Source organism: Leucoraja erinacea, chromosome 11, assembly GCF_028641065.1.
Source record: "Leucoraja erinacea ecotype New England chromosome 11, Leri_hhj_1, whole genome shotgun sequence".
NCBI classification, from domain to species: Eukaryota; Metazoa; Chordata; class Chondrichthyes; order Rajiformes; family Rajidae; genus Leucoraja; species Leucoraja erinaceus.
In genome coordinates this window covers 37,010,061-37,033,269 of record NC_073387.1, presented here as the reverse complement: position 1 = coordinate 37,033,269, position 23,209 = coordinate 37,010,061, and the positions used below count along the sequence as shown (strand labels likewise).

At 43.4% G+C, this 23,209-nt stretch overlaps 1 pseudogene; it reads left to right on the top strand.

Moving 5' to 3' along the window:
- Positions 1 to 20,578: 20,578 nt before the first annotated feature.
- LOC129701905 (U2 spliceosomal RNA) lies at positions 20,579 to 20,683 on the top strand (annotated as a pseudogene).
- The last annotated feature ends 2,526 nt before the right edge of the window (positions 20,684 to 23,209 follow it).

Sequence of the window (23,209 nt, the reverse complement as noted above, 5' to 3'; positions counted from 1 at the left end):
TACTACTTTAATAGTAGATTCCAGTATTGTTTGTACTAATGTCATGACAAATTCTTCAACACTAGTTCAGAAATTTGCACATTTCATTAGGCTGGTTCATTTGAACGTTTACTATTTTCTTTTTAATTCCTTTTTATGTTTTGAAGTGGGTGACCTCACAAGCTTCTACATTATCGTCCATCTGTCAGGTCCTTGCCTATTCACTGAACCACTCTATATCTGCTTGAATCTGCTTTGCATCCTCCTCACAACATTACCACCCAGCATAAAAGTATCCACAAATATATTGCATATGTCTGATGAAGAGTCTCGACCCGAAAAGTCACTCATTCCTTCCCTCCAGAGATGCTGCCTATCTCGTTGAGTTACTCCAGCATTTTGTGTCTACCTTTGCATATATTGAATTTGATGCTACCCTGACACAGCCACATACACAAACACAAAGACACACACACTTTATAAGCTGGTATAAATGTGACAAAGTTTGTGATTAACATAAGCCCCAGCATATTTATCCAAAGCATCCTCTTAGTCAGCCTCTCAACATGGAAATGATCCAATTACTCCTACTCTCTGTTTTCTTCCTGTTAAGCGATCTTCAATCCATGCCAGTGTACTATTCTCAATACTCATCGCTCCAATTTTATTTAATATTATTTTGTGTTCAACCTTAGCCTGAAGATCTGAAAGCCTAAACATCATCAAGTTCACCCAAATCTAAACTACTTGTTACAACCTCAATCAATTCCAACAGATTTGCCAAACCATATTTCCCTCACATACATTGACACCGACTTTAACCAAACCCGTTACAATGTTTTAAGCATCCTGTTGCTATATGATAACAGAGCCCAGTATTTTTCATGTGAATAACATAACAAATGTTTTAATCCTGTATTATAATCACCAATTACAGAAACATAGAAACATAGAAAATAGAAAATAGGTGCAGGAGTAGGCCATTCGGCCCTTCGAGCCTGCATCACCATTCAATATGCTCATGGCTGATCATCCAACTCAGTATCCTGTACCTGCCTTCTCTCCATACCCCCTGATCCCTTTAGCCACAAGGTCCACATCTAGCTCCCTCTTAAATATAGCCAATGAACTGGCCTCAACTACCTTCTGTGGCAGAGAATTCCACAGATTCACCACTTTCCGTGTAAAAAATGTTTTTCTCAGTTCGGTCCTAAAAGACTTCCCCCTTATCCTTAAACTGTGACCCTTTGTTCTGGACTTCTCCAACATCGGGAATAATCTTCCTGCATCTAGCCTGTCCAACCCCTTAAGAATTTTGTAAGTTTCTATAAGATCCCCCCTCAATCTTCTAAATTCTAGCAGGTTCAAGCCGAATCTATCCAGTCTTTCTTCATATGAAAGTCCTGCCATCCCAGGAATCAGTCTGATGAACCTTCTCTGTACTCCCTCTATGGGAAGCATGTCTTCCCTCAGATTAGGAGACCAAAACTGTACGAAATACTCCCGCTGTGGTCTCACCAAGACCCTGTACAACTGCAGTAGAACCTCCCTGCTCTTATACTCAAATCCTTTTGCTATGAATGCTAACATACCATTCGTTTTCTTCACTGCCTGCTGCACCTGCATGCCTACTTTCAATGACTGGTGTACCATGACACCCAGTTCTTGTTCCATCTTCCCTTTTCCTAATCAGCCACCATTCAGATAATAGTCTACTTTCCTGTTTTTGCCACCAAAATGGATAACCTCACATTTATCCACATTATACTGCATCTGCCACGTATTTGCCCACTCACCCAACCTATCCAAATCACCTTGCAGCATCCTAGCATCCTCCTCACAGCTAACGTTGCCCCCCAGCTTTGTGTCAACTGCAAACCTGGAGATGATCACACCTGAACTTTGATTTCTGGCTATGAATTTGTAACTTCCCAGAGACTCTGAGATTGCTGAATTGAAAAATTCTCAATCACCTCATCAAATGAAAATTTGTCCATCTTGTGTGCTTCTGGGAGCAATGCTGTGGTGACATACGGTATATTTCCTTGCCTCTCTGTATTAGTTAAGTTGCTTACGTTGTTCATGCATTCAAGCGGTCACAATTTTGCTCACTCTTTCAACAATATTTTTTGCTCAGAAATCCATTAGCTGTTGTTTTACAAACCTGTACGTCTTTGGAATGTGGGAGGAAAACGGAACAACCAGGGAAAAGCCATGCGGCCGCAGGGAGAAAGTACAAACGCTGTACAGACAGCACCTGCAGTCGGGATCGAACCCAGGTCTCTGGCGCTGAAAGGGAGCAGCTCTCCTGCTGTGCAACCTCTGAAAAATATGTTATCCCACTTTCTCATCCATGCACTACACACTAGGGGCAATTTACAGAGACCAATAAATCTATAAACCCTCCCGCCTTTGGGATATGGGAGGAAACCCACACAGTCACAAGGAGAATGTGCAAACTACACACAGACAGCACACAAGGTCAGGATTTAACCCAGGCATCCGACTCTATGAGGCAGCAGCTCTACCAGCTGTGCCACTATGCTGCCCTCTAAAACCATAACTGAAACTAAAAATATGTTTCATTCTGAAAATAATTAATTTAGGTGCACATGTCAACAGCAAAAGCAACACAATGTTCTCAGGAACAGTGTTGATTGCAACAATGGATTGTGCCAGCTTATTCTGCTTGAATGTCCCTCTGATAGAAACATAGAAACATAAAAAAAATATGTGCAGGAGTAGGCCATTCGGCCCTTCGACCATGCACCGCCATTCAATGTGGTCATAGCTGATTATCCAGAATCAGTACCCTGTTCCTGCTTTCTCCCCATATCCCTTGATTCCATTAGTCCTGAGAGCTAAATCTAACTCTGTCTTGAATACATCTAGTGAACTGAGCTCCATTGCTTTCTGCGGCAGAGAATTCCACAGATTCACAACTCTCTGGCTGAAAAAGTTTTTCCTCATCTCAGTTCTAAATGGCCTACCCCTTTCTTAAACTGTGACCCCTGGTTCTGGACTCCCCCAACACGGGGAACATTTTTCCTGCAATCTTTTCCTTTTACAAGATGCTGCCTCTTCTGGGGATAACTCGCATTCATCAAAAAACCTGGGAGACCTTGATCCCGAAATTTATAACATCTACATCAAGACAACAAGGATACAGTTCTATTTGTATGTCACTGTTTTTTCTTATCTTTATTTAAATGCAGTATATCTGCCTCAGATCACCCATGTTCATTCATTTCTCATTCTGTAGTCCCTTTAATGCTTCATCAAACTGCCCTTCTCCCTTTGGTTAGCATTACCTATTGATTTGTGTAGTTAGTGATTAGGGAGCAAGAACCTCAACAATTATCAGTGACACACTTTACTAGGCCTGATGGTCTGTCATCACTCTTATAACCTATTTGACAGTCATAACCTTCTCATAACCTCTTTGACAGTCAGAACCTTTTTCCCAGGGTGGACATGTCCAACACTAGAGGTCATAGCTGAAAGGTGAAAGAGGGAATGTTTGATGGAGATGAGCGGGGCAAGATTTTTACACAGAGTGGTGGGGGCATGGGATGCAATGCCAGGATTGATGGTGGAAACAGATACGATAGTGGCATTTAAGGGACTTTTAGATGGCCACGAGGAAGTGCAGGGTACCGAAGGATATGGATTGTGTACAGGTAGATGAGATCAGTTTAACCAGGCATCATGTTCAAGATTTCAAAGTCAAACTCAATTTTATTCATCACATGCATATCACATGCAGTGAAATAAATTTGCCAGCAGCGATACACTTAAAAAGAACACACAATACACAATAAAAATTTAACACAACATCCACCACAGCATTCTTCACTGTGATGGAAAGAAACAAAGTTCAGCCAGTCCTCCTCCTTTGTTCACCCGTGGTCGAGGCCATAGACCCTCTGTAGTCGTCGTTACAGATGGCCCGATGTACAGGCGGTGGAACACACTCCGCGGCTTGGAGGTCCCGAATCCGCACTTTCCTACCGGAGTCTGCAGCTTCAGGATGTATAGGCCACAAGCCGGCGGTCAGAGCTCTTCTCCGGCTATCCCCGGTGAGGGAGCCCAGTCGCCGGATGGTAAGTCCATGCCCCGCCCGCAGCTTCAGGATGTTATAGGCTGCGGGCCGGCGGTAGGAGCTCTCTTCTCCGGCGATCCCCGGCAAGGGATCCCAGGCTCCGGAATGATAAGTCCACTCCAGTTAAGAGCTAAGAGAATCAAGAGCTTGTATATGACACAAGCATTGTGGGGTGAGGGGCTTGTTCCTGTGCTGTATTTTACTGTTCTATGTTCTATGTTCTATGTTCTATGTTTTTCTCGTATTTAATTCCTTAACACTTAGTCCCATTGTCATAAAAAATAACCTAATTAAATTATTTGAACATTTATCCCATGGAACTCAAAGATCAGTGGATTTCCACTGGTATATTGGCCAAAATTTATACTTTCCCAATATTTTACTTGAAAAATATGTTTTTTTTTGCCCTGTATTGGTTGCTTGTGCAACAGCAATTCACAAATGAGATCCAAGATTTCGCTTCATTTTAACAGTGACTACCTTAAGGAAGTAATTGATTTCCCACAGAGGCATTTGGAACATTCTAATTAGGTCTTTTATCGGACATGTTCAGAACCCTATGAAAGTGGTTGAATTATATAAGAAAATGTAATATGGTGCACAATTACATTTTGCTCACACTGTTCATGTCAGTAGCATTTTGCCAAACCCTTGAACACATAAACAAAATTTATGGCGCACATGCAGGTTTAGAATTTCCATTGTTCATGATAAAAAATATTTGCAACGGTATTTTCTAATTTTTTTTAAAGGCAATATGATATTTATGAAGATTAATAGAGATTATACATTTGCCTTGCAAATCAGTGCCATAAATCTTTACTCTCCATGAATAAAGGCACCTCATCAGAAACGGGTTGCAATTATTCAAATATAACACTCAAATATAACCATTTGCATATGATTATGCATACCAATTAATGTAAGTGAATGTAAATGAAGGTAATATCCATGTTTCTCAGGCAGAAAAAGCTGAGAGACCAGAAAGATATCTGTGGAGGTGGCTGAAGCTTGTGGTGTAAGCTATGGATTGGCAGCCACACTGTAGTACTGCTTTTGATAGGCATCCATTGAAATCCATCAGGAGGTTTTGTTAAACCCATGAAACCTGGAACGTGGCAATCTTGTGTCCCACAAGGCTGAAATAAAGCTCCAAAATCAGCAACACCCATGAGCAATTTCATCATGCGCTGTCTGATTTTCTATTGCAATGTGACTGATTCACTGCACCAAAGATGGAAGACAAGAAAATCTGCAGATACTGGTCACTTAAAAAAAACAGAAAATGGTGGAAATGCTGAAAAGGTCTGGCAGCATCTGTACTGAAAAATGTCAGTTGGCACTGCGAACCAATGACCTTTAATTAGAATTAGAAAAGGTAGAAAATGGTGAGCACTGTTGTTACAGATGTCCATCCATCAATTGTGAGTGGCCCATTTTATCCAATCATGGAGACTAGCTTATAGTCAAATATTTATTATCTTCATGGCCGAAACTTAGTCTACCTCTTATCAAACTAAATCTTGAAAGAACGTTTAGAATATCGCTACTAATGTACCTGTGGCTAAGGAAGTGGTGGTTCGAACTGCATTCCCAAATTAATGCAATTGGTAGAATCTCCCAATTTTTATCGTAAAGGTTTGAGAGAGGGGCACGGTGGCGCAACTGTAGAGTTGCTGCCTAAAGGGCCTGTTCCACTTTCAGGACCTAATTCGCGACCTCTGCTGAGTTTGCCCTTGACTCATACTCGCAGCATGATCGCCACGAGGTCGTACGAGGTTGTAGGAGGTCTTCCTGAAACTCGTGAGTGATCTTCACATACTCGTGGCATCAAGTAGGTTGCGGCGGTTACACAGAAAAGCTGGAGAAACTCAGCGGGTGCAGCAGCATCTATGGAGCGAAGGAAATAGGCAACGTTTCGGGCCGAAACCCTTCTTCAGACTGATCGGGGGTGGGGGTAGGTGGGGACAAGAAAGGGAAAAGGAGGAGTAGCCAGAAGGTTGGAGGGTGGGAGGAGACAGCAGGGGGGCTGAGGAAGGGGAGGAGACAGCAAGGACTACAGCAAGTAGGTTGCGGCGTTTTCTCTAGCCTGACAAAAAATGTCCACGAGTAAAAAAAAGGTTGGCATGGAAAAAATCGATACCTCTTACTCGCAGGTAGGTCGTAGGTAGGTCGTAGTAGGTTGTGATGCTAGTCGTAGGTAGTCGTAGGTGTTTGGAGGCAGTCGAAGGTAATAGCTCCGGAGTGAAAAAAAGGTCAGTAGAAAAAAAAGGTTATTTAAATAGCAGAACCTCACCTCTGTCAATCTAAGGCATTCATAGATTGGAGAGTTTTTTGGGGAGGAGACGTGTTTTAGAGATGGCACCAAAAAGGCATCAGCGTTGGGGGAGGGCACAACCCTAAAAAAAACGGCCTTGCGGGTGTTGCCACCCAGGAGGAGGAGTGGCAGGAGGTAATGACACAGGAGGTGATAATGCAGGAGGAGGTAGCCCTGCATGAGAGACCACTGGAGGAGGAGACCAGGTGGTAGTATATGTCCCTACCACCACCCCATCCTTCACTGCCTCATTTGAAGGCAGCAAAGCAGCCCTTTCTCCTGTGTCTGACAGCATCAGACACAGATGCCCCATTGGTGGTGAAGGAGGGCTGGAGGAAGGTATGCCCTACAGAATGCCATCCTGTACGAAAAGGAAAATGATGGGTACAGGGACAGGGACAAGAATGGCATGCTTGACATCCACTGCGCCACATGTGTGCTTAAAGTTCCATCTTTTGTCAAAGCCCAGTGCCACTCTCTTCCAATCATCTGGTGTACTGGGACAGTCCATTACATCATCTCCATTCACCCATTGAGACCGCTCCGTGTGCTTCCTCTTCACCCTTGCTCATCCCCTTCTGCCTCTCTTAAAAGGCTGCTAAAGCAAAAGGGCTACTGCAAATAGCAGTAAAACGTACATGGTCGAAGGCTGTCATCAACATAGTCGAAGGAGGTCGAATGAGGTCTTCTTCATAGCCGTAGACATAGTCGTGAAAGGTCGTAGGTTACAGCGTCCTTGATTTTTTTTTTTAGGTCGTTTAAGGTCGTCAGAGGTCGGGAATTAGGTCGTGAAAGTGGGACAGGGGCTTTACAGCGCCAGAGACCCGGGTTCGATCCTGACTACGAGTGCTGTCTGTATGGAGTTTTACGTTCTCCCTGTGACCACATGGGTTATCTCCGAGTTGTTCGATTTCCTCCCACACTCTAAAGACGTACAGGTTTGCAGTTTAATTGGCTTGGTATAAATGTAAATTGTCCCTAGTGTGTGTAAGTTAGTGTTAATGTGTGGGGATCGCTGGTTGGTGCGGACTTGGTGGGCCGTAGGGCCTGTTTCTGCGCTGTATCCCTAAACTTTAAGGTTCAGGGAAGGGGCAGAAAAAAGCGAACAAAAGCGATGTCGGTAAAAGGATAGAGAATAACACAAAAACAAAAGACAAGAAAGGGGATGGTTCTTGCAGGAGAAGGTGGAGAAAGATAGTTAAGCTTTTGGGGATCTCTCTCAAGCACATGTGACGACATGTGAATCGAGTTCTTTTGATGGTGTGCCCGAATGAGCTGCCAGGAGAGGTGGTGGAAGTAGATATGATAATGGAATTTAAGATAGTGGATAGTGGCACTTTGTATAGCGATATGGATATGCAGGGAATGGAGGGATATGGATCATATGCAAGCAGATGCAATTAGTTTATTTTGGCATTATTGTCGGCACGGACATTATGGGTTGAAGGGTCTGTTATATGTGCAATTTTCTATGTTCTATTTATTATGGTCTATGTACTTTGATTCACTATTATTTTTATTACTTACTCCTGACAGGTTGGTTCAGTGGCATTTTGGAGAATTAATAGAAAAACAAATGTGTCTATACTTTTCACATTTGCTTCATTAATCGATGACCTATTATTTCCTATCTCGCCATTTAGTTGTGACAGTTTCAAGATGTTTTTTACCTCAAGAGACAGAGATTGTATCACGCTCTAGCAGCAGTTTATCCTGCCACAAATTATTTTTGTTTGAACTTGGGAAAAGAGCCGTGAAATGTTAACATGCTGTCTTCAATTTCTGTGCTCATAAATATGAAAACTGTTCATGTTTGTGACAGGAATTCTTCCCATTTCAAACATCATCGATTTGAATATAGCACAATTAATACAGGCCACAGATTTTCTTCCTACCAGAGCTCCCATTTCCATCATCCCAATATTACTTCCCCTTGCTAGATTGTTAAGGGTTTGGACACGATAGAGGCAGGAAACATGTTCCCGATGTTGGGGGAGTCCAGAACCAGGGGCCACACAGTTTAAGAATAAGGAGTAAGCCATTTAAAACGGAGATGAGGAAATACTTTTTCTCACAGAGAGTGGTGAGTCTGTGGAATTCTCTGTCTCAGAGGAGCCTGATCTCAGCTGCTAGTCTGTGTGGAGTTTGTACATTCTCACTGATCGTGTGGGTTTTATCTAAGTCCTCTGGTATTCTTCCACATGGCAAAGACGTGCGGGTTTAGGCTTGTGACGTGTGCCCCCAGTGTGAAGGAAGTGGATGCCTAAATGGGATCATATAGAACACATTTCCATGCTGTACCTTTCAATCAATGATCAATCAACATAGAGAATGGACCTTAGGTCATGCACAGTAGGAACTAGTCTGAGACCATCCAGTGCTTGTTCCATAGAGATCTGTAAAACCAATGGCGGAGCAAACTTTCAACCTGAGGCTCCACGTTCAATGTCAGTCTTGGTGCAAGATGACAATACCACGATTTCTCGTTTTAGACTGATTTTTCAAATATTTAAAAAATATTAAAACCGTGGCTGGGATGAGCCTGTTCAGAGGGAGCAAAGCCATTTTTCTTAATCAGACTCATTTATGCTAATTTACTGGGTTTCCAGCACAGCATGCATTGTCATAAGCAGCTAACTGCACTGTGTTCAGCAAATCTGCTTAAGGCAGCTAATTTTCAAACATTAGAATTCGAAAGGGAACAGAAAAAAAACAGCTTATTATCAGCAGGAAATAAAATTAAATGTAGAAACTTCCAAGGCTCCACTCTATCACCAATGTGGTCAAAATAAGTGTCAACTACGCTTTCAGTTTTCACTGACTAAAACTAAAGATCCCCTTAAAGTTCACACAGAACAACCAGCTACATGTGGAAAGTGAGATGTAAATCTGGATCAAATTGGCTTTGTGGGCTACAGCTAATAATGCAAGGATAGCAATTTCCTCTCTTCAGGGGAAAAAAAAGCAGATGGAATGGAAGTTAAAATATGACTGTTATTTTCTAGGTTCAATGTAAATGTAAAATTTGGAGGATTCCACCTGAATCTAATTGACCGCTCACTAATATATGTTAAGTCATGACCTACCATTGAGAATGGACTTCAAGGTAATTTTGATGACACACTGGAGAGAACAGCTTGTTCACTTCAACCAATTAAACCTGCATTGATTAAAAAAAGTATATTTAAAAGGGCATGGGTGGATTTTGTAATTGGAAGCCCAACAGAAAGAATTGACAGAATAAAGTCTAAAAGTTTAATAATTGCATGAGATATTGGGCCAGTAAGAACCTGCATGGACATATTATTTTCTCCTGACAATAGGATGCAACATTAAAAACACCAAGCTCCAACAAAGAAGTTGGGCTGGATCTTGGTGCATTTGGTCAGCATGTAGTGCCAAGTTTATAGTAATGAAAGTTGCTTAAATACATTGGTAAAGTGGGTGTAATGGCATATTTAATCTCATATATAGATCTGCATATTATCCTAATCCCCTTATTGCCAGCTGAGGGATGAGTTTGGGTCATATGGGGGAAGAGTTTCAGAAATGATGGGGGGAAGAGTTTCAGTTACAAACATCCTTACTCTGTATGCATGTCACTGCTAGACTCGTTGATGGTGGAGAGAGATAGAGGCTACATATTCCTCGCCGTTAACATCCGTCCTGGGCCCAGCACATGCACGTAATCATAAAAAAGTTGCATCAGCATCATTACTTTGTTGGAATTGGTCAAGAGATTTGGAATGCTGCCATTCACCTTCAATTATATCATTTCTTGACCTCATTGGTTTCCTCATCAGCCACATTATAGCCGATTTGTCACTTTACTCCAAGCATTCAGCTGTTACTTTGGCTTTGTTGTCAGGAGGTGATTACAAAGAGACCATCATAGCTATTGCCCAGGAATGTTTCATACACTTGCATAGACATATCTCTGTAGGTTTCATTTAGCTTATTGTTTATTGTCACGTGTACCGAGGTACAGTGAAAAGCTTTTGTTGCGTGCTAATCAGTCAACGGAAAGACAATACACGGTTACAATCGAGCCCTCCATAGTGTACAGATACATGATAAAGGAAATAACATTTAGTGCAAGATAAAGCCAGTAAAGTCCGATCAAAGATAGTCCAAGAGTCTCCAATGAGATAGTAGTTCAGGACTGCTCTCTAGTTGTTGGTAGGATGGTTCAGTTGCCTGATAACAGCTGGTGAACAGTATAGAGTTGAAATTGATGATGTGTGACGCCTTGCAACTGTTGGACAATTTGACCAGGAGTAAATGGGTCCTTTTCAGAATGGCAGTACCCCAGAATTAGTGGGGGTACCGCAAGGTTCAGCTATTTACAATATATATTAATAATTTGGACGAGGGAATTGAATGCAACATCTCCAAGTTTGTGGATGACACAAAGCTGGGGGGCAGTGTTAGCTGTGGGGAGGATGCTAGGAGGCTGCAAGGTGACTTGGATAGGCTGGGTGAGCAGGCAAATGTATGGCAGATGCAGCATAATGTGGATAAAAAATGTGAGGTTATCCACTTTGGTGGCAAAAACAGGAAAGTAGACTATTATCTGAATGGTGGCCAATTAGGAAAAGGGGAGATGCAACGAGACCTGGGTGTCATGGTACACCAGTCATTGAGAGTAGGCATGCAGGTGCAGAAGGCAATGAAGAAAGCGAATGGGATGGTAGCATTCATAGCAAAAGGATTTGAGTATAGGAGCAGGGAGGTTCTACTGCAGTTGTACAGGGACTTGGTGAGACCACACCTGGAGTATTGCGTACAGTTTTGGTCTCCTAATCTGAGGAAGAATATTCTTGCCATAGAGGGAGTACAGAGAAGGTTCACCAGACTGATTCTTGGGATGTCAGGACTTTCATATGAAGAAAGACTGGATAGACTCGGCTTGTACTCGATAGAATTTAGAAGATTGAGGGGGAATCTTATAGAAACTTACAAAATTCTTAAGGGGTTGGACAGGCTAGATGCAGGAAGATTGTTCCCGATGTTGTGGAAGTCCAGAACAAGGGGTCACAGTTTAAGGATAAGGGGGAAATCTTTTAGGACTGAGATGAGAAAAACATTTTTCACACAGAGAGTGGTGAACCTGTGGAATTCTCTGCCACAGAAGGTAGTTGAGGCCAGTTCATTGGATATATTTAAGAGGGAGTTAGATGTGGCCCTTGTGGCTAAAGGTATCAGGGTGTATGGAGAGAAGGCAGGTACAGGATACTGAGTTGGATGATCAGCCATGATCATAATGAATGGCAGTGCAGGCTCGAAGGGTCGAATGGCCGACTCCTGCACCTATTTTCTATGTTTCTATGTTTCTAATATGTGTTAATAGCGCACGACTGCCTAAACAAATAGAAAGCCATAAACCCATGCCCCAGTTTGTTGTGACTGCCATCTTCATTGGAAGACTCCACATGATTAACCGCCCTGGCAGCAAGCTGTCTGTTACCTGGCATGCTGCAAACTGTGAAATCCTCCAAATATCTCCAGCCTAGACTGGAGCGGCAAGGTGGCACAGCGGGAGAGTTGCTGCCTTTCAGCGCCAGAGACCTGGGATTGATCAGGACCATGGCTGCTGTCTGCATGGAGTTTGTACACTCCCCCCGTGACCGCGTGGGTTTTCTCAGAGATTTCCTCCCACCCTCCAATGACGTCCAATTTAGGTAAATTGGCTTGGTAAATGTAAAAATTGTCCTTAGTGTGTGTAGGATGGTGTTAATATGCGGGGATCGTTGGTCAGCATGGGCCCGGTTGGCCGAAGGGCCTGTTTCCGTGCTGTATCTCTAAACTAAACGAAACTAAACCCAGAGAGATCCAAGGCAGATAATGGTGGTGACTTAGATGATCAGGGATAATGTTAGGTGGCCAGAGGGTACCTGGAAGAAAGTTTTCTTTCAGCAGATGTCAGTGTTTGCCACCTTCATATATGGGACCCTGAACCTTCTAAAACATTTTTGCTTGGACTTATTTAGGAAGCTTAACACATTCAGGAGCTTAACTTTTAGCCTCAGGGTCAATGTGCTTCAAGCTACATTACTTGGTGTTCATCCCCTCTGCTGGAGGTTTGCGATGTACAGGCTGTTGGTGCTGGGGCTGTACTTGCCAGTGCTGCCGTTAGTGCTTGTCATCTCATTCATCTCTCGTCCAAAATAATGCAGCAAAAGCAGCTCCCATGCTGGTAAGTTAAGTCAATGTTTCTCTGCACAGATCAAACATACAAATCTCAAAAGCTGTCAGGGTAACCTCCAAAGTTGTCAGAAAAGCTTCCAAGATATTCAAAGTAATTTCTCAGCACTAACACTGAATAATTTTTTTAACCGAAACAGGCAAGAAACCAACTCTTCATTACGCACTGACATAGTTCCCTATCTTCTCTTCAACCATCAGTTTCCAAATTATGCCTTGGATTCACTGATGATCTCAAAAATGCCTGGAAAAGCAGATTACCCCCACCCTACTCCCTGATTACAATCCTAAAGTACTAATATTGCTTGTTGATTGTTTGGAAGTATTGGAATTGACAGTGTGCCTCTCCCAAGGGAATCACTCATATGCAGCTTGGCATGCTGCAGTTCAATGAGCAAGATGGCACCTTGGAGTTTGCTTCCTGACACACTGTCAATTTCCCTGGTCCTAATTCCCCACCCACGCACAATTGCATATTAACATTCAGCCCAAGGATCCTGAAAAGAAAGTCTATGCAATTTCAGCCTGTTCATATACGTTATTGACATGATGGAGACATAATACCGTTGCAGCTTCACTGCCTGTTAGACATTTCTATTTAACGAGATTACCCTTTATAAACGTTTTTACAATTTTAAGAAAAGGCATTGCTTTTTTAATCTTACTGCTATTGAAATAATTGTATTTCTTCCTCATGCAGTAAATAGAAAAAAGCGAGGAAAACGACTGAAGTAAGTCTGCTGTCGGCCTCACAAAATACTTTACAAAATGTCACAATTCAGTCATTTAAAAAGATGGATTCAACATTTCTGAGAAACATGGGATACAAACATTGAATGGATAATTACCTTTGCAACAAAATGCAAATATATTCAGTGAACCTTAAACTATGAGTGGTATTGTGCACTGCCAATCGCTCAGACATTATAAATGTTCCTCTGAGTCCAGTGTGGATCCTGCAAGTAAATGTACATTTGTAGTGTGAGTTGGTTTGAAATATGACATATATAACATTAAGTAAAGTGGACAAAATCATGAGAGTGATAGATCGGGTAGACACATAGAATGTCTTGCCCAGAGTAGGGGAAATTGAGAGCCAGAGGACATACCTTCAGTGTGAGGAGGGAAAGATTCAATAGAAATGTGAGGGGTACCTTTTTCACACAAAGGGTGGTGGGTGTATGGAACGAGCTGCCAGAGGAGATAATTGAGGCAAGTACTATTGCAACGTTTAAGAAACATTTAGATATGTGCAGACAGATTTAGATGGATTTGGGCCAAATTCAGACAAGTGGGACTATTGTGGATGGGACATGTTGGTAGGGTTGGGAAGTTCAGGCGATTAGCCTGTTTCCACATTGTATGACTCTATGACTCTATTATCCCTACTAGATGTATGCAGAGCAGGTAGACTGCCATTGATCAGCTTACTATTCTGACCACAGAAATTCTGGACAGTCAAAATTAGTGTAATGGAAGCCAAGGCTCAGGATACACAAATGCTGATTATTGATTATTTATATGAATATGTCTGATGTAGACAAATTAACATAGTCCCGTTGTCTATACTTTTGGCAAGTGCATATGAGATTGTTTCATGGTCATATCACTTAAAGGACCATACCTCTTAAGCAGCTTTCTGTTGTGAGCTAGTAGTCAGCTTTCTTTAGCTAGCTGTGCTTATTGATGCAGCTGTGCCTTAAATTTTAAAACTCATCACTGCATGTAGTTTACATTTTAAAATAATTCATGGTGATTGATTCTAATTTATGTTAAGGGCTACCACGTCTGAAACGTCATACTTTGGCCATGACTGATTTGCCCTCATGCCCCAGCCCTGGCTCCTGGCATGCCCACGGTAGCTACAGTACTTCCTCTCAAAAGTGAGAGGGAGCCTGGAGCACCTTCATGCATACAGATCCATCACTTCCCCAGGATGACCTTCCACACAATATCCAGAGCTCATGAAATATCCCTCTTCAATGCTAGGCTCAATAGATCCCTCTTCAATGCTAGGCTCAGTGCCGGATTTAGATGAAGAGAGGCCCTAAGCTGTTCCACTTGTGAGGCCCCCAACGACCGGACAGCCATGGCGGCCAAATCTCCCACAATTATACGTAAATCCGGCACTGGCTAGGCTAAACATCTTCTAGCAAGTTGCACTGGACTCATCAATGTCTCATAAACTATTGCAGCCACAACAAATCTTTCCTTCAAGAAATGCAAGCATGGTTTAAACAGGAGGCATAAGAGAGTGCAGATGCTAAATCTCAATTGTACACATGGAAATGTACACATTTCAGGACACTGCATCTCTCTTAAATCTCCTAATTGATCTCATCATCTCATAAATGCCTTCATAAAGGCATAATTGAAAAGTGCAACAGAGCTAGAGATTATCTGGCCAATTATTTCCACTTCCTTCTTTTTTACTAAAAGCCTTACACGTTCCTACTGTTTAACTTTGTATCCATCTTACCCCATCAGCTCAAAAGCACAATAATGCAACTTTATTCCTCTGAGGTCATCAAGTACTCTATGTAGTCGCCCCTTTGGCCAATTTCTGATGTAATTCCAAGTGATCTAAACCTGCTAGACACAAAAAGCTGGAGAAACTCAACGGGACGGGCAGCATCTCTGGAGAGAAGGAATGGGTGACCTTTTGGGTTGAGACCCGTCTTTTAAACCTGAATTGTTATGCATAAATCTCAATATTGTTGTATCCAAGTATGTTGTATTAATTTCTTCAAGTAAGTTAAGGGGGTTGGATATGTAGATTATTTCTGAATCCTCTGACCAGATGCCAAATACTTATAAGGTTTACTCCTGGCCTTTTCCCCATATCCCTCAACTCCACAATCATTAAGAGGTCTATCTCTCTTGAAAGCATCCAGAGATGCTGTTTCATAGCATCCTCCTCACAGTTCACACTGCCACCCAGCTTTGTGTCATCTGCAAATTTGGTAGGTAGACGCTCCCGTCCCCACGAGTCTCGGGCAAATGGGACTCGTCAGCCTGGGTGGCAGTTCATCTAGGAGAGGGAAAGCTCTGATTTAAAACCTCCACTGCCGTGTGGCCATATCCAGTCATGGACAAGGCTCCAGGAGTAAACCTCAATAAAATATGGAGTCGGAGCAATTCCTGTGACGGCGCTGGTGCCAAACAGTAACGGCCGTGTTGTTCCCTTGGATCGATCAGCGACGTGGAGAGGGGGCACGTGCTGCATGGACAACAGCCTGTCCTCCATATGGCATCGCCCTGGCTTGCATCTGACCAGGATGCATCACCCATGGTCAGTCATGACCGAGAGGGGCCTACTACTACTATTGTAAATAGCTGTGGTCCCAGTACTGTCTTGCGGTACCCCACTAGTCACTGCCTACTATTCTGAAAGGGATCCGTTAATCCCTACACTTTGATTCCTGTCTGCCAACCAATTTTCTATCCATGTCAGCACCCTACCCCCCAATACCATGTGCTATAATTTTGCCCACTAATCTCCTATGTGGGATCTTATCAGATGCTTTCCTGGAACATTGCATCCACTGGCTCTCCCTTGTCCATTTTCCCAGTTACATCCTTAAAAAATTCCAAAAGATTAGTAAAGCATGATTTTCCCTTCGTAAATCCATGCTGACTCGGACCTGTTACGGCTATCTAAATGTGCCGCTATTTCATCTTTTATAATTGACTCCAGCATCATCCTCACCATCGATGTCAGGCTAACTGGTTTATAATTCCCTGTATCTAAATGTATCAGTGAAAGACCCTTCCTTTGACAATACACAACCTTTAGATTGCAATGAAGATCGGTTTTGGTCATAATTTCTAGCGGAGGATAATAAGTATTAAGAAATCTAATAGCTTAATTGGACTCAGCTATCATTTCCTTAAAGGTAATTCTACTAAATTGAAATGTTGAACTCTTTACCTTAACCCATTTACTTTTGTTTTGTTTTCTATTGTTTGTTGAAATCTAATACCCTTATAGTTCAAGAAATACGTTTTAATACTTAAATCTTTGACTTCCTTTCTGCAGTTTTCTGTCCTAAAAATGCTGCACTGTCAAGCAGCACAACAATATTGCAATGAATATTGAAGCTCACATTAATGGCGACCTGACTCTTATATACTTATATACTGACACATTACAAACATTACTCATTTTTGAGTTTTGTTATTTTTCTTTCTTAACTAAATTAATAATCATCCACATTTGGCAGAAGGCACAAAACAGTACTGTGCTATGACGCTGCACATTTTAATCCTGTAGATTCTGACTGGCATAATTACAGTCTACACTACTATATCATTTGATATATGTAATTTGATTTCTGTGGAATTATAAGGTGCTCAGTCAATCACTGATTTACTAATAACATGACAGTTAAAACATACCTTTCCTATATCAAAGGACAGGTAAGGAGGGGAGATTGGCAGGTGGTTGGGAACAAAGGCTAAAGGTGGAATGGAGACAATAGGGTGCCAGATGAGGAAGTAAGGAGTGAAATATAATGCTGGAGGGAGGGATATGGGTGGAAGGGGACAAGGGGAGGGAAATGAGGAGGAATAAAAGGAAAATAGGGAAATTTGAGTGAGCGGTAGGCGATGAGTAGGTGGAGAGGAAAGGAACAGGGTGATGGAAATAGTAGGAGAAAGGTGTGGACGGGTGGGGGAAGACAAGGGTGGGGGAAGACAAGGTTGGTTGAGAAGGGGAGGGGGGTTGGTAGGTTAAACTTTTGTCTCCATGTCACTTCTAGCTTTAGATACTATATCCACCCATCTGCCAATAAGCCCTCCTTACCTGTATCCACCTATCACTTGTCAGTTCTTGTTCCATCCACACTCCTACCCCTCATTACCAGCTTTCTCCCCTCTATTCCATCCATCTGAAGAAGGGCAGCAATAGACAAAAAGTGCTGGAGTATGAAGAAGGGTCCCAACCTATAACAGCGCCCATTCATTTCCTCCAGAGATGCTGCCTGACCCGCTGAGTCACTCCAGCACTTTCTGTCTATCTTCAGTATCTACCAGCATCTGCAGTTCCTTTCTACGCATTTTGTCTGAAGAAGGGTCCTGATCCGAAACATCATCTGTGCAGCTCCCTCTGCAGTTGCTGCCTGACTCACTGACATCCTCCGGCACTTTGCTTTTTTACTCAAGTTTCCAGCATCTGGAGTTTCTTGTGTCTCCATCTTCCTCTGAAGGTAGTTAAGCAACAATTGATTTTATTTTTTACTCGTGCTAATCATTACAGATTGTGTTTTGTATTTGTAGAACTCATTAACATTAAGGAAAAGCCACTTCTGCAGACAAGAATTCATTTAAAATCTAATTTTACACCATACACTTAAGGGGTGGCTTAATTAAATTATGCCTTCTATGATGTTGAGCACTGCTCCAGGTTGGTTGTGATTTCAAATACTTCTCAGTAATTGCAATTGTAAGATGAGCCTTTCAATGACCAGCACAGTTTAAGTAGAACAAAAGACACCAGTAATTTATATCTGACGTGCCACCATTGGTTATGTTCTATTCAAAAATTTATGGAGCTGGATCATTTTTATATGTGTACATTGATAATTAAACATTGCAGTTCACAATTGTTCTGATGTTCACACTGAGCACTTCAAAATAACTGAAGAAGAGAGTGAGTGAGCACATAGTTTAGTTTAGTTTGGTTTGGTGATGCAACATGGATACAGGCCCTTCAGTACAGCGAGTCCATGCCGACCATTGATCACTCGTTCACTCTAGTTCTGTGCTATCCCACTTTCACTTCCACTCTCTACACACTGGAGGCAGTTGACAGAGGCCAATTAACCTACAATCCCACACGTCATATGGGAGAAAATCGGAGCACCTGGAGGAGACCCACGGGTCATAGGGAGAACGTGAAAACTCCACCCAAGCAGCACCCAAGCTCAAGATTGAACTTAGGTCTCTGGCGTTATAAGGCAGTGGCTCTTCCATCTGTGCTGCCTGATATCAGAATTTAAAAAAAAAATCATAAACCACACCAAAATGATTGAGCATTTTACCGTCACTATTTTCATAGCATTACGATGGATCGGTATATATCCTGCCACAGGGAAAAAATTCATACAACTGTGAAGAGTCAAGAGTGTTTTATTGTCATCTGTTCCGAAACAGAACAATGAAATTCTTACTTGCAGCAGCACAACAGATATATAAAGATTGTACTCCTTAAACACCATATTTATTTGTTTCTAAAAGTGCACCATTTGATATTTTTTTCCCATTGTAGTCTATCTGCCATTTTACTTCGGAGTCACGTGAGTGACTACGTGAAGAACCCGCTTCCAACGCATGCGTGTCATATCGCTACACGCATTGCAACGAGTCACACAGGGGGAACGACGTTCCCCAAGCGGAAGAATTTGAAAGTCGGGAACAGCAGGTAAGAGACTCTGCGTTCCTTTTCTACTTACCTTTTAGGTGGAGACATGGACCTGATCCATGAAGGCTGCGGAAAGCTGGCGGGGGAGAACCGCGGAGTGCGGGCAGCCGGCAGCAGCAGCAACGGCACCAATTTCCTGGAGGGAAAAACCTGTGCCCGACTTCGCTCCCGCACCGGCAAAATTCACTTCTCGGCCGGGCGGGAGGCAAAGCAAAGACGTCCCGTATGCCAGTCTCAAGCGAGACTGGCTTGGAGCAGTCGCTAGCGGCCAGCGCCGAGGCTGCAGGACAGAGAGCAGGGACCAGTGCTGTAAGTACCGGGGGTACACAGGAGGGCTGGAAAAGCTCAGCGAGTGCAGCGGCACTAATGGAGCAAAGGAACTGGGGACGTTCGGGCCGAAAACCTTCTTCGAAAACCACCGGGGTTGGTCCAAGGGGTCCCTACGAACAGCCGGGTTTTACTGACTGCGGAACTGCCGCGAGAGACCAGTCCCGTGAACACCGGGGTCGGTCCGAGCGGCTTGAACCCGACACGCAGGGAACGACGTTCACCAGCGGGAGAATTGAAAGTCGGGAACAGCAGGTAAGAGACTCTGCATTCCTTCCACTTACCCTTTAGGTGCAGACATGGACCGGGTCCATGTAAGCTGCAGAAAGCTGGCGGGAGAACCGCGGAGTGCGGGCAGCCGGCAGGAGCAGCAACGGCAGCGGCAGCGGCAGGAGCAGCAACGGCACATCGATTCCATATAACCATATAACCATATAACAATTACAGCACGGAAACAGGCCATCTCGGCCCTACAAGTCCATGCCGAACAATTTTTTTTTTTTCCCCTTAGTCCCACCTGCCTGCACTCATACCATAACCCTCCATTCCCTTCTCATCCATATGCCTATCCAATTTATTTTTAAATGATACCAATGAACCTGCCTCCACCACTTCCACTGGGAGCTCATTCCACACCGCCACCACTCTCTGCGTAAAGAAGTTCCCCCTCATATTACCCCTAAACTTCTGTCCCTTAATTCTGAAGTCATGTCCTCTTGTTTGAATCTTCCCTATTCTCAAAGGGAAAAGCTTGTCCACATCAACTCTGTCTATCCCTCTCATCATTTTAAAGACCTCTATCAGGTCCCCCCTTAACCTTCTGCGCTCCAGAGAATAAAGACCTAACTTATTCAACCTATCTCTGTAACTTAGTTGTTGAAACCCAGGCAACATTCTAGTAAATCTCCTCTGTACTCTCTCTATTTTGTTGACATCCTTCCTATAATTGGGCGACCAAAATTGTACACCATACTCCAGATTTGGTCTCACCAATGCCTTGTACAATTTTAACATTACATCCCAGCTTCTATACTCAATGCTCTGATTTATAAAGGCTAGCATACCAAAAGCTTTCTTTACCACCCTATCTATATGAGATTCCACCTTCAAGGAACTATGCACGGTTATACCCAGATCCCTCTGTTCAACTGTATTCTTCAATTCCCTACCATTTACCATGTATACCGTGAGTACCGGGGTCGGTCCCAGCGGGTTTTTAGTTACAGAGATCGCTTCTTGGCCTTTTGGCTAAGACCAAGTGTAGTATCTGTTTCTTATCAGTTTTAATATCTGATACGTCCCTTATCTAGGGACCATATAAGCAGGAGTGCCCAGAACTGAGGGCATTGTAGTGGGGTTGACCGGCTGCAACGACCGCGAGGGACCAGTACCGTGAGTACCGGGGTCGGTCCCAGCGGTCTGAGATAAACGAGCAGCCAGGAGTGCTGAGAGCATTGGAGCCGGTTTTGACCGGCCACACAGCAAAATCCCGACGAATCGGGTACAACCCCACGGACCCCATTGAATTGAGTGGCGGTGCAGGCTCGAGGGGCTGAATGGCCTGCTCCTGCACCTAATTTCTATGTTTTTTCATAAAAATATGTTTATTAATCCTTTGGTTAAAGTATTAGATGGGTCCATGGCGCTGGAAGTACGGAGACGGCGTGGACCCGCTAGACCACGCTGGAGGAAGCCGGTACGAGTGGCTGCAGCATGACAGCAGCCAGCACAGGTGCCTGTGAGTACCGGGACCGTGTGGAGAGGTGGACCTACATACAAGACCGGTGCGGACAGCGGTAGGGCGAGGAAAACCTGCAAACCAGTGCCCGTGTGTACGGGGGACGGAAACAGCGGGGGAAAAAAGGAGCTCCTTCACAGTAGCAGTCACATGGATGTGGAGACTAGCCACAGTGGGCAGGAGGTAAGCCCCACATGGGTACTCCGTGCGGGACCCCTAGAGATCTCTAACTCTATAAAAAAGAGTAGGCAGGACCCTGATGGGCCAGAGCCTGGTAATACAGCGTCCCATGATCCTAACACAGCAGGGACTCTGCTGGACATGGTGGCTGATTACTTTAAACCAAGTCAAACAGGGGTAGACTTGGATCCAGGATGGCAATAGTATTAACTATATGTCTGGCCACAAACTCCAACAAGAAATATTTACAGAGACTGGCCAGACATCTGCCACCTGGCAACGGTGAGGCATTACAGGTGCCCAGTGTAAACCAATGCATTTGGCAGCATATGGGGAGGAACATCAGGAACCAGGACCTCAAGATCCAGAAAACATTAAAGGGATTGACGGAAGGGATCACAGCATACACCCGCACCCTGGACTAAACAGAGGTAACCAAAGACCATCAAGACGCACTAGCTCTGTTTTAGTAATATGCAATATGAGCTGAACTACATGTGGAAGGCTGCCATTCAGCCAGCACTGGACCCCTAAAATGCTACCATTTGCAAACAAAGAACCATGTGTGGACGAAGCCAAGACACTGGGGCTCATCAAGGCCAGCGCAAGGGCCTATTTTGGAGCACGATACCAGCCACATGCAAGGCCATAAAAATGTGGCTCATACCAGTGGCAGTGCCAGAAATCAATATAACCCGCAGCAGCCTTTTTAGGGTATGGCCAGGGACGGCCACCCTGGAAGATGCGGAAGCCTCAACCTCCCACACAACCCCGAACAAGAGATATCAAACCAGAACCCCCTTTTCAAAAAACCAAGGAAATAACACAACCACCGGTAACCATGGAGGTAGGTGGGTGTGGTTCTTCTGTAAAAAACGGACCCACGACGGTGGGGGAGGGGAGGTTGCAACACTACAGTTATGTATGGTGTAAAATCACTACAGACTCATATAATCTCAGCAGTATTCAGGGTTATCTGATAGAATTTACTTATCCCAATAACCCCAGTACAACATACACCAGAATGGCATTTTGTCCTTACATAAACCAAACAATCTAAAGCCCACATGGTGCTACAAAAATTGTACACAAAAGGTGTGATTGAGCATACTTTTCATGGAACATTAGAATTTGTATCAAACATATTTATTAAAAATAAAATAGATGGGGGTTGCAGGATTATCATTGACCTTTCAACCCTAAACACATTCGTTCAATATGTTCATTTTAAGATGGATACTCTTATTACTGATAAAGAATTAGTGTCAGCTGGGTTTTCTATATGGCAGGCATTGACTCAAAAGATGCATACTATACAATACCCATCAGAGGGGATCACAGACGGTATTTGAAATTTAACTGGATGGGGGGGAACTTTGGCAATATAGAGCTTACCAAAGGGGCAAACATCAGCCCCAATATTATTTACTAAAATTCTAAAACCAGCTTGGCATTGTTACGTAAACAAAGCCATAGGGTGATGTATTTTCCCCCGTTCTGCCTCATCAATGGGGTACTAGGGAAAAAATTCAACAAGACTCGGCGTCTGGGATTCTCATAGTACCCGACTGGCCTACTCAATCATGGTATTCGGTCATACAGGGGATGGTGTTAGAACCATGTTCCCTCATGAACATAGCCAAATTTATTAATTCATCCAGTGACTGGGGGCAGTCATCCATGCCATAAGACTATGGATTTGTTGATTTGTAGAGTCTGAAAGACCCACTACACGGCATGGGGCTGTCAGACAGGACGATGAATCTCATCTCATCTGCACAAAGACTGTCAACACGGAAGCAGTACCTTGGACACATCAAGAAATGGGGCATATACTGCTTGGACAACAACCTCGACCAAAAGGCCAAGAACATTCTGGCCGTATTGGAATTTTAACAAGCCTCCATTATGATAATCGATGGAGCTACAGTGCCATCAATA